This window comes from Hibiscus syriacus, unplaced genomic scaffold (assembly GCF_006381635.1).
Source record: "Hibiscus syriacus cultivar Baekdansim isolate YM2019G1 unplaced genomic scaffold, ASM638163v2 tig00110548_pilon, whole genome shotgun sequence".
Taxonomy (NCBI): Eukaryota; Viridiplantae; Streptophyta; class Magnoliopsida; order Malvales; family Malvaceae; genus Hibiscus; species Hibiscus syriacus.
The window spans coordinates 4602667-4614580 of NW_024062775.1; the positions used below are offsets into that span (position 1 = coordinate 4602667).

General features: G+C 37.7%; 1 pseudogene; it reads left to right on the forward strand.

Moving 5' to 3' along the window:
- Positions 1-362: 362 nt before the first annotated feature.
- Positions 363-11914, forward strand: LOC120130631 (annotated as a pseudogene).

Sequence of the window (11914 nt, forward strand, 5' to 3'; positions counted from 1 at the left end):
CAGTGATCTTAATTAAGTTAGTAACATCCTCCTCACTTCTAACCACGTTCTGAAAGATCCTTTGATTTCGTTCCTCACAAATGAGATACATGAACGCACTCCACGCAAGTTTAAGGAACCACGTTTAACCCACTGAGTTAAACCAAGAATTTCTTTATATTCTATCAAAATTTATATTTAAATTTGTCACACAAAAAAAAGGGAAACTAAGATTTTAACGGAGATATAAAATTCTTCATTCTATTAATATTAAAACTATTTAAAAAATAACATATGAGATAATCATAAAGAAAGAGAAAATGACATACAAAAATCCATATTAGCATCGCCCTAATTTTTCTTAACAGTCACATAGAGAGAGAATGAATAGCTTGGTGACCGAAGTAGAAAAAGGTAATAGGTTAATGATTATCGATGTAGTTTACCCTAATTAAGACACAGTCATAGAGAATGAAAATAAGATATTTGCTTTCGTCCACAGGGACATAAATTTTCGCCTTTCAACTAAAGGAGGTAGAGAGAGAAAACAGGGTTTGCATCAGAAAAAATATTGAAGCTTTAAATGCGAGTTGGTTGATTCTCCTCTCTTAAGCACTAAGCATACCCACCCTACCTCTCCTTTTTTTCCTCTTATTATTTTCTATAATTATATATAAGCTTCTGCTCAAACCATCTGTTATTCGTTCATCACCTAGAAAACCGTTTTCAGTTCATTTCTCATTGGATTCTAACAATAGAAAGGAAAAACAAGAATGGATTTTTATGCATACCCATCTCGTTTTCCCATATCTTCGTTGTCATTGTTTTCCCATATCTTCGTTGTCATTGTTTGGAGATTTCATTGAAAGGATCAAATTTTCTTAAAATTTCGCTGTTTCTGCCATCACTGGGAATTTTTTATCTGCCATCTTAACCTTCTTCTTTGCATTAACCTTTCTTCTTTGCTTTTTTCCTCTGTATGCTTCTTTTTGTTTCCTTCTGTATGCTTCATTGTTTCTTCAAAAGCTTCTTTTATTTAGAACTATTTCATTGGAATCCCATTTCATTCTTGATCTATTCATTACTATTTTTCTTTTATAGTAATTAGTAGCATTTTCTCATTGTTATTATATGGACAAAAGATGATTATGTTCCATTTTTGTTGGATTGCAATTATATGAGTGTCGTAACCGTCTTTCGGTTGGGCCCCGAAATTGGGTTTCGACTTGAAAATTGTGGATTGGAGTCGCCACCGACCATTTTAAAACGAATTTAGGTGGGTCGGACACCATCTTACCTGATCTGCGTTATACCAGAAACGTGTCGGGTTCGGGAGTCGGTTACGGTAAAGGAATGATTAGCACCCTTGAACCGCCCTTTCAGTACCAATTAATTTGTCGGTTGTCTTTAATTGCGAAAATTAAGAATTTAAATTAAAATTTAAAAATCCGATTCGAAATCTTTGAAATTCTTCTAAAAAGTCAAAAAAGATAAAATAATAATAATAATAAATAAATCAAATCAAGGAAAAAACATAAAATAATAATAATAATAAAATAAATCAAAGGAAAATAAAATAAAATAAAAAAGGAAAATATATCAAATAAATCAAAGGAAAAAATGTAAAAAAATATATATATATAAGATAAAAAAATAAAAAATATATATAAATAAAAATAAATCAAAGAGAAACATGAAATAAAATAAAAAATAAAATAATAATAAAATAATAATGAATCAAAGGAAAAAATGAATAGTTGAAAAATTAAGGGACCAAAATAAAATGAAATACATATTAAGGAGTAATATGAAATAAAAAATAAATTGCTGAATCACAAGGGTACAAAAGTTTGTACCTTTCACAAGTAATTACCCCATATTTATCCAATTTGGACTTTTCCACTAAGGCCAAGTCTGTTCACGCGTATAGGTTTAATGAAAACCTAATTTTATACATACCCCCTATTTCCTTGCGCCGTTCCCTATTTTCCCATCTCCCTCTTTCTTTACTTAGGATTTTAGGAGATAAACCAGGAAAACAGATGCCACCATGCACGACCAGCTTTTGATCCGGACTTCTGATTCCTTCTCGGGTCTGCTCCTGTTCGTCACTGGGTTCTTGTTGTTCATGGTCTCCTTCGTTGTGTACATGGATTTTCAGTCGTTCTTTGCCAAAGGATGCACGTTTTCATGGTCGTGTGGCAGTTTTGGTTTGAGAGAAGAGTGGATGACTCGGTTAGGCAAACAGTTGGCGATATGTTATTGGCTCTTTCCGAGGTTTTCTCTTTTAGCTCGAAGCCTCCACTATAAGTTTTTTCGAATCATTCTCTGGTTATCTTTTTCGTTTCTATTTCGAATCTGTTGCTCTGGTTCCCCCGTTTTTCGTTGGATTTTGTGTGTGTAAATCTCTCGCCAGTAATCGTGTGTAATATGGTGTGTACTCTCTGTGATCTCCTTATACTGTGCATCTCCTCCCTATGAGTTTGATTACAAGCCTATTTATACAAAAAATGCATGCTTGTTTTTAGTCCAATTTCAGTTCTAATCAAACTCTACTACCCCTATTTGTTTGACATCCACGGTTATTGCTCATGGCCGAGAGAATCGGGCTTTGTTGAGTAGTTGGTGTCTCACATATTCACGTCGGTTGGAGGCCGAGAAGAGTGGGGGTCGTTGCGTGAGAAGTGGCGTGCCAAGGGAGGGAACCTCGATCAAGAACATGACATGAGGCGCTAGGGTTCTGAAAACCCTAGCTGATGCGGATGGAACGCGTTTTGGATCTTGGCTGGGCCATACGTGGACTAATTTCATTTGATGTAACAGGTCTGCACAAATGTAAAGAATAAAATTACTAATATAATAATATTAATAAATAAAAGACAAAATTAAGTGTCTTCAGCTGCCCCTCTTTGCTCATTATCGTGTAACGACAATAGAGCAAAGATTAAAAGACACAGATTTTGTCCATATCGAATATCCTCCGTCGTAGAGTTGAAATCCGATATTGAAACTGGTTTGTTAGTCCAATTTCAGTTCTAATCAAACTCTACTACCCCTATTTGTTTGACATCCACGGTTATTGCTCATGGCCGAGAGAATCGGGCTTTGTTGAGCAGTTGGTGTCTCACATATTCACGTCGGTTGGAGGCCGAGAAGAGTGGGGGTCGTTGCGTGAGAAGTGGCGTGCCAAGGGAGGGAACCTCGATCAAGAACATGACATGAGGCGCTAGGGTTCTGAAAACCCTAGCTGATGCGGATGGAACGCGTTTTGGATCTTGGCTGGGCCATACGTGGACTAATTTCATTTGATGTAACAGGTCTGCACAAATGTAAAGAATAAAATTACTAATATAATAATATTAATAAATAAAAGACAAAATTAAGTGTCTTCAGCTGCCCCTCTTTGCTCATTGTCGTGTAACGACAATAGAGCAAAGATTAAAAGACACAGATTTTGTCCATATCGAATATCCTCCGTCGTAGAGTTGAAATCCGATATTGAAACTGGTTTGTCAATTGACCACCACTCCTTCCTTGAGTTGGATATCCTTCGTTGTGAGTTGAAATCCAATCTAGAGATGGATACTGCTTGTGCGCACGATTCCCTTCGTTGTGAAGTTGAAACTGTGGGTGGCCCCTTCGTTGTGAAGTTGAGCCTGAGAATTGGATACCCTTCGTCGTGAAGTTGAAATCCAAGTAAGTTGTATTGCTCCGAGTCCAATATCCTTCGTCGTGAAGTTGAAATTGGCTCTGGAACCGGGAAATTGTTTGTTGACAATCAGTCGTCCCTTCGTTGTGAAGTTGAACTTGTATTATCTCGAGTCCAATATCCTTCGCTGTGAAGTTGAAATTGGCTCCGAAATTGGGAAATTGTTTGTTGACAACCAGCGGTCCCTTCGTCGTGAAGTTGAACTTGCGTTGTCTCGAGTCCAATATCCTTCGCTGTGAAGTTGAAATTGGCTCTGAAATTGGGAAGTTGTTTGTTGACAACCAGCGGTCCCTTCGTCGTGAAGTTGAACTTGCGTTGTCTGGAGTCCAATATCCTTCGTTGTGAAGTTGAAATTGCCTCTGAAATTGAGAAGTTGTTTGTTGACAACCAGCGGTCCCTTCTTCGTGAAGTTAAACTTGCGTTGTCTGGAGTCCAATATCCTTCGCTGTGAAGTTGAAATTGGCTCTGAAATTGGGAAAATGTTTATTGACAACCAGCGGTCCCTTCGTCGTGAAGTTGAACTTGCGTTGTCTGGAGTCCAATATCCTTCGCTGTGAAGTTGAAATTGGCTCTGAAATTGGGAAGTTGTTTGTTAACAACCAGCGGTCCCTTCGTCGTGAAGTTGAACTTGCGTTGTCTGGAGTCCAATATCCTTCGCTGTGAAGTTGAAATTGGCTCTGAAGTTGGGAAGTTGTTTGTTGACAACCAGCGGTCCCTTCGTCGTGAAGTTGAACTTGCGTTGTCTGGAGTCTAATATCCTTCTCTGTGAAGTTGAAATTGGCTCTGAAATTGGGAAGTTGTTTGTTGACAACCAGCCGTCCCTTCGTCGTGAAGTTGAACTTGTGTTGTCTCGAGTGGCACAATATCCTCCATCGTGGAGTTGAAATCGCGGATGGCCACTTCGTTGTGAAGTTGAGCCTTGACTTGAATATCCTTCGTCATGAAGTTGAAATCCAAGTATTGTATATTGCGGGTGGACACAATTCCCTTCGCCATGAAGTTGAAACCGTGGAGATCCCTTTATTGTGAAGTTTGGCTTCGAGCTAGATATCCTTCGCCGTGAAGTTGAAATCTGATCTCGAGCAAATTGTGTTGTTTCGAGAGAAACTGTCTCAAGGGAGACAAAATTTGTATTGGAAATGTCAAATCTGAAGATGAACGTTGATCTTTCAATCTGTCGAGTTGGTTGAAGTGTAGCTTCTTGCTGCTGAGTTAAGCAACCAACATCAATCTTTAAAGGTGCTTTTGAATCGGGTATCCTTCGTCTTGAAGTCGAAACTTGACTCTAAAAGCTGCAAAGATTATGTATGTGGAAAAAAATTGATAGATATGATGCTCTAAAATATATGCATAAGATGCATGTAATATGAATTGGTTATGTTTTATCTCCTCAAAAAGGTCTGATAATTCACACTAGGACGTTGAATCCCCAAATGATGCCCCAATATCCAAAAATGCCCCAATATTTGATGTTGAATATTCAAAGATGCCCCAAATGTTCCTCATTTCTTGCTTCAGCATTGATTCAGAGCATGAGTTTTGTGTCTAAGAGTCACATGTCATTTACCAAGATCCACTCTAGAGAGACTGTCTTGTTTGAAAAAAAATGTTTTTCTTTCTCTTTTATTTTCAAAGTTCTGAAAATATCAATAAAGAGTTTCGAAAAATGTTTAATCAAAAGTTTTGAAAATATTGTCTCATTCACGGTTTTACAATTGAGACGAATCATAAAACTAGAGTTCATTGGATATCAAATGTTTAATTACATTGTTAATCCTTCAATAAATTATAGCTATTTGACACGTGCCAAGATCAAAGCTATCTTTGGGAAATGGTTAAGTAAGGAAAGGATAAAAAGGTCTCAGGTTATTATGTTTGGTCAAAGGTTTGGCATTTGATGCTCAAAGGTTTGATGGGGTAGCTTGCATGCTTCTCTACTGGAAGTGTTCTCCGACTCCCAGCTTTCATGGTCACATTTGGATTGTGCGATGACTTATCAAGGAATTTGTGTGATAGCCTCAGTTGCACAATTTTTATATTCGAGCCGCCTTTTCAGGTTTTCAACTCGAATCCTCCTTTGGTTTCAAGACGTTATTCAGGATTTACGTCTTGAACCCCCCTTTGTTATTTTTCTCTACCATGCATTAATTACATTGTTTTTTGCAAACAAAGATTAATCCTGATGGGCGGGATGAAATCTGAAGATAGTCTTTTCTGTTTAGAAATCCATGTGTGATTAGAAGGGACTTTTAAGGCACGTAATGTAGGTCAGGGTTCATGGTTATGAAAGAAAAGGATAAATAGGCCCAAACAATTGTTTCAGGGTGTTGAACCAAGGATCAATTCATTCTGATGTCTTCAATCATGTCCTGCTCAAAATGTTTCTCTCTCTTGATGCTCTATGATCTTTGAGTGAAGTGATTCTGTGATTCGGGAATGATTATGCTTGATCAATCTCATAGTTTGAAGTTTGATGTGCCATTTGTCTTTAGGGAATCTTTGCATGTGCGTTTTATCCCTTTTTCTTTTTGATCTTTGTTCTTTCTTTTTTCCTTTTGTTCTTATTTCTCTTTTTTCTTTGTTTTTTTTGCTTTTTTTCTTCTTTTCTTTTTTGTTCTTGATTGGATCTTTGCACTTGCCATTTGGTCCACCTCGTGGTATCTCCTTTGGATTGATATATTCATTCATGTGAGCAGATTTCTTCCACATTGCCCCCCAGTGTGGAGGGTGATCATTGGTTAGGGTTGAATCAGAAGAAAAATACTATAGGCTCAAAAGGGGACACAAGGGATATATTTTTTCTCCTGTTGTGAAGGGATAAAGAAAGAAAGTCGTTCATCATTTCATACATTGAAGTCTTCACAGAAGAGGTATCCCCAGGGGGATAGATTTGCAGGATTAATTCTATTCACATGAAACAGTGTAATTAATGCGTGATAGATTATTCGAATGATTTTTTTTTGCTCCCAGATGTCTCAATGTTCAGGCTATCTATGAAATGCCCCAATTTAGGAGAATGCTCCTATTCAAATGAACAACTCAATGCCTTGGGTTTTAATGGTAAAAAAAGGTCAACTTTGAGTCTAAAAAGACAGTGGTGTGATCTTATTGACTCAAGAATTTCAAAGGGAGGTAATGTCAAAATTTGGTCTTTTTGGGGGTTTGAGACAGGATAAGAAAGGTCTAATCTTGTCATATATCAAAAATCTATAATTCTTGAAGAATTAAAAGAATCCTTAATTCATTTAATATTCGAAGAACTAAAGATTAAAATTTGTTCAATTGCTCTACCTTAGAAAGTGGCATAAATTCAATCATTTAACAGATTAAGCAAACATGAAAGATCATAGACGTGTTCAAACAAAACAATCCTCTAAGTGCAAATGGTATATGCCATGCCCCCTTCTTCGGCTGCCTATGCCCCTGAATCCATCAGGGTTTGGATCTTATGCTTCAGTGTCTTACAGTTTTCAGAGGAATGTTTGGGGCTTCTTATGTAGTAACAGCTTTAACATCGTAGCCCTTAGGAGATGGGTACTCTTTTCTCAGATCATCCTGGCAGGCTTAGTCCTACAATCAGCTGATCCAGCTCCTACTGTACTGATTTCAGTTTTTTTGATGTTACAATCTTGCTTTCACGTGGTGTCATGTGGTTAGGACCACTTCGTAGAATCTGCCATGACTTAATTTCATGTTTATGAAAATGCTTAGAAATAAAATGTAGATGCAAAATGCAAAAATGCATGAAATGTTTGAGGCATTGATCCAAGAAATATGATTGTTATTATGAATAATCCTTATTGGGGACAAAAATGTTTTATCTTTTAAGAGACAAAAATATCCTGACAGCTTCTGACTTATTGACTAGTCTTCTGGTTTCGTCTTTCATCGGTTGAATAACCTGTCGAATCGCTCCGGCCTCTCTGGATGAACAGTGAAAATGTTGAGTTGTTTTTTGTACTGGTCCAAGAAGTCTCGAATGATCACATCTCGAGCATTTACTTCTGTTGAGCCTGTTCCCAATGAATTTGTCATTGGAGCCCTTAATTGATAGGAACTATGTGAAGTTCATTAATCTGTTTCTTGAATTCGCCAGCAATGGTCTCCAATTTCAGCTATCATTTTGACATTGTTGCGTTCAAAGGGACTTCCGAGATACATAACCTTCATCTTGCCCCTGCAACCTCTATCAGTCAGTTCTTCAAAGATAAGCTTTCATTGTGCTTGATGTAGACCCGGTTCATTTTGAGTTCTTTATAATGCAACAGAGTGATATACTCTTCAATTGTGGGCACCACATCTTTTGGATTGAATGTGACACATAGTCACCTTGTAGACTATCCTCTGTATTTTCATCTCTTGTATTACAACACCTTTGTCCATGGATTCAGACTATTCGAGTTTTAACAAACACGTTTTAATGGATCAATGACCTCTTTTGAATAATGCAAGTGATGAAAATAAATAAAATAGAAGAAAGATGAAAAGAGTTAGTGATGTGAAAAATAATAAAAAATGATCATAAAAATGAAAGTCCTACCCCACATGATATCTACCTCACATGCTTATTATTCCTACCCGAACATGATCTCTATCCCACAAGCTGATTTCAAACAAATCCTAACCGCATATTTGTCTAGTTCGCATGCTTTGAACAGAAAATAAAACAGGAACAAAGCATCCTAGGGTTTGGAATGAGGTCTTGGGGTGGGCTCTAATTCCCTGCACTCTCCTGGTTTAGGTTCTAAAAAGGTACTCGAGTTCTCCTTGCCGGTGCCCCATTGGGCTTGCCAGACCCTTAGTCCTAAGCCCATCACAGGCTTGTGTGGACTAAGTTAAACTCGAGAGGACACATTCCCTTATGCCCATACGGAGAATAAATTCACACGAAGGCATAAGGTACATGAATCCCGAAGGCTACTTGCTAGGCCCATACGGTGAATAAATTCACACGAAGGCGTCGCTTTCACCCCCACTTAAAACGGGTTTGGAGCTCGGGTATAGAGCCTGAGAAAACTTTGAAAAATCTGAAATCATTAAAAAATGTTAGTACAACTATTTATTTGAAAAATAATCAAAGGTAAATAATTGGAACCGAATAAATAAATTAAAATTAAAATTTACAATTTTCGCATAAAAAGACAACCGAAAATTAATTCTGGCCTGACTCACTTACCTGTCCCCAGCGGAGTCGCCAAGCTGTCGTAACCGTCTTTCGGTTGGGCCCCGAAATTGGGCTTCGACTTGAAAAATATGGATTGGAGTCGCCACCGACCATTTTAAAACGAATTTAGGTGGGTCGGACACCATCTTACCTGATCTGCGTTATACCAGAAACGTGTCGGGTTCGGGAGTCGGTTACGGTCAAGGAATGATTAGCACCCTTGAACCGCCCTTTCGGTACCAATTAATTTATCGGTTGTCTTTAATTGCGAAAATTAAGAATTTAAATTAAAATTTAAAAATCCGATTCGAATTGCTTACCTCTGATTGGTTGAAATTCTTCTAAAAAAGTCAAAAATGTTAGATAAAAAACAATACATAAATTTGAAATAAATCAAGGAAAAAACATAAAATAATAATAATAAATCAAAAGGAGAAAAAATAAAATAAAATAAGATAAATAAATCAAAGGAAAATAAAATAAAATAAAAATATATCAAATAAATCAAAGGAAAAAATGTAAAAAAATATATATATATAAGATAAAAATAGTAAAAAATATATATAAATAAAAATAAATCAAAGAGAAAACATGAAATAAAATAAAAAAATAAAATAATAATAAAATAATAATAAAATAATAAATGAATCAAAGGAAAAAATGAATAGTTGAAAAATTAAGGGACCAAAATAAAATGAAATACATATTAAGGAGTAATATGAAATAAAAAATAAATTGCTGAATCACAAGGGTACAAAAGTTTGTACCTTTCACAAGTAATTACCCCATATTCTCCAATTTGGACTTTTCCACTAAGGCCAAGTCTGTTCACGCGTATAGGTTTAATGAAAACCTAATTTTATACATACCCCCTATTTCCTTGCGCCGTTCCCTATTATCCCATCTCCCTCTTTCTTTACTTAGGATTTTAGGAGATAAACCAGGAAAACAGAGGCCACCATGCACGACCAGCTTTTGATCCGGACTTCTGATTCCTTCTCGGGTCTGCTCCTGTTCGTCACTGGGTTCTTGCTGTTCATGGTCTCCTTCGTTGTGTACATGGATTTTCAGTCGTTCTTTGCCAAAGGATGCACGTTTTCATGGTCGTGTGGCAGTTTTGGTTCGAGAGAAGAGTGGATGACTCGGTTAGGCAAACAGTTGGCGATATGTTATTGGCTCTTTCCGAGGTTTTCTCTTTTAGCTCGAAGCCTCCACTATAAGTTTTTTCGAATCACTCTCTGGTTATCTTTTTCGTTTCTATTTCGAATCTGTTGCTCTGGTTCCCCCGTTTTTCGTTGGATTTTGTGTGTGTAAATCTCTCGCCAGTAATCGTGTGTAATATGGTGTGTACTCTCTGTGATCTCCTTATACTGTGCATCTCCTCCCTATGAGTTTGATTACAAGCCTATTTATACAAAAAATGCATGCTTGTTTTTAGTCCAATTTCAGTTCTAATCAAACTCTACTACCCCTATTTGTTTGACATCCACGGTTATTGCTCATGGCCGAGAGAATCGGGCTTTGTTGAGCAGTTGGTGTCTCACATATTCACGTCGGTTGGAGGCCGAGAAGAGTGGGGGTCGTTGCGTGAGAAGTGGCGTGTCAAGGGAGGGAACCTCGATCAAGAACATGACATGAGGCGCTAGGGTTCTGAAAACCCTAACTGATGCGGATGGAACGCGTTTTGGATCTTGGTTGGGCCATACGTGGACTAATTTCATTTGATGTAACAGGTCTGCACAAATGTAAAGAATAAAATTACTAATATAATAATATTAATAAATAAAAGACAAAATTAAGTGTCTTCAATGAGCAATCTTTTTGCGTGCTGACAAAGCGCTTTGGGATTAATTCATCTGCGGTGGGAACCTTGTTAGGGGCCATGACGGGGGCTTTGATAGGACAGGAAAAGGAGAGCGGGTTTGTTCGAGGTGCTGCCGTTGGGGCCATCTACGGTGCAGTTTTCTCGATCGAGGTCTTGGAGTCTTCCCTGGTTCTTTGGCAATCCGATGAATCCAGGATCGGATGTCTGCTTTACTTGGTGAGTAATTTTGTTTGTCGCCCTGGTTTTACATGTTTAGTTACTACTTTCTAAGAAGGGATATGAAAAAAGAAAATCGGTTCGACTAGTTGAGTACCCGACAGCATCTCGGCAAGTATCATGATTTGATAGCATCTTAGATGCCTGTGGCATGTCTTGAACCTAGTTTGAGTAGCCACTATTAGCTTTCTAAGAAAGGATATGAAAAAAGAAAATCGGTTCGACTCGTCGAGTACTCGACAGCATCTCTGCAAGTATCATGATTTGATAGCATCTTAGATGCCTGTGGCATGCCTTGAACCTAGTTTGAGTAGCCACTACTAGCTTTCTATGATGCCTGTGGCATGCCAGGACCTTGGACTCGGGTAGCCTCCGCTAAACCAACGAGTTCCAGGAAGCATGTGCATTAATTTTCGACACTTTGATCGTAGTAATTCTTCTAAGCAGAGTTCAAATCATTTTTTTTTTCACTGCAAATTTTCAGATTGATGTCATTGCAAGCCTTCTAAGTGGGAGGCTTGTCCGAGAACGAATTGGTCCCGCGATGCTGAGTGCGGTCCAAAGTCAGGTAAGAATTGCATCACAAGTCCATGTTACTTTCACCAAATAAAAATTTGCTAATGATTTTCAGTTTGTCTCAACAGATGGGAGCTGCTGAAACAACTTTTGAGGATGTCCAGAACATATTTTACATTGGTGGTTCCAAAGGATTGACCGGAGATTTGGTCGAAAAAGTCCCAAAGATCAAAATCACTAACAAGAACAACGGCGATGCTTCCGGGGACAAAGTTTCCTGTTCTGTTTTCCTTCAGGTACAACACTACTACACTAGTGAATTTTTTTCAGTAAAAGTAGTTGCATAAGAAGCTTTTCGGATCAAATCTCTTAACAGGACTTTCAGCTCGGAGAAACAGTTAGGAGCTTGCCGCAGTGTCATCACATGTTCCACTTGCCTTGCATAGATAAGTGGCTCATTAGTCATGGTTCTTGTCCATTGTGCAGAAGGGATCTGTAATCTTTT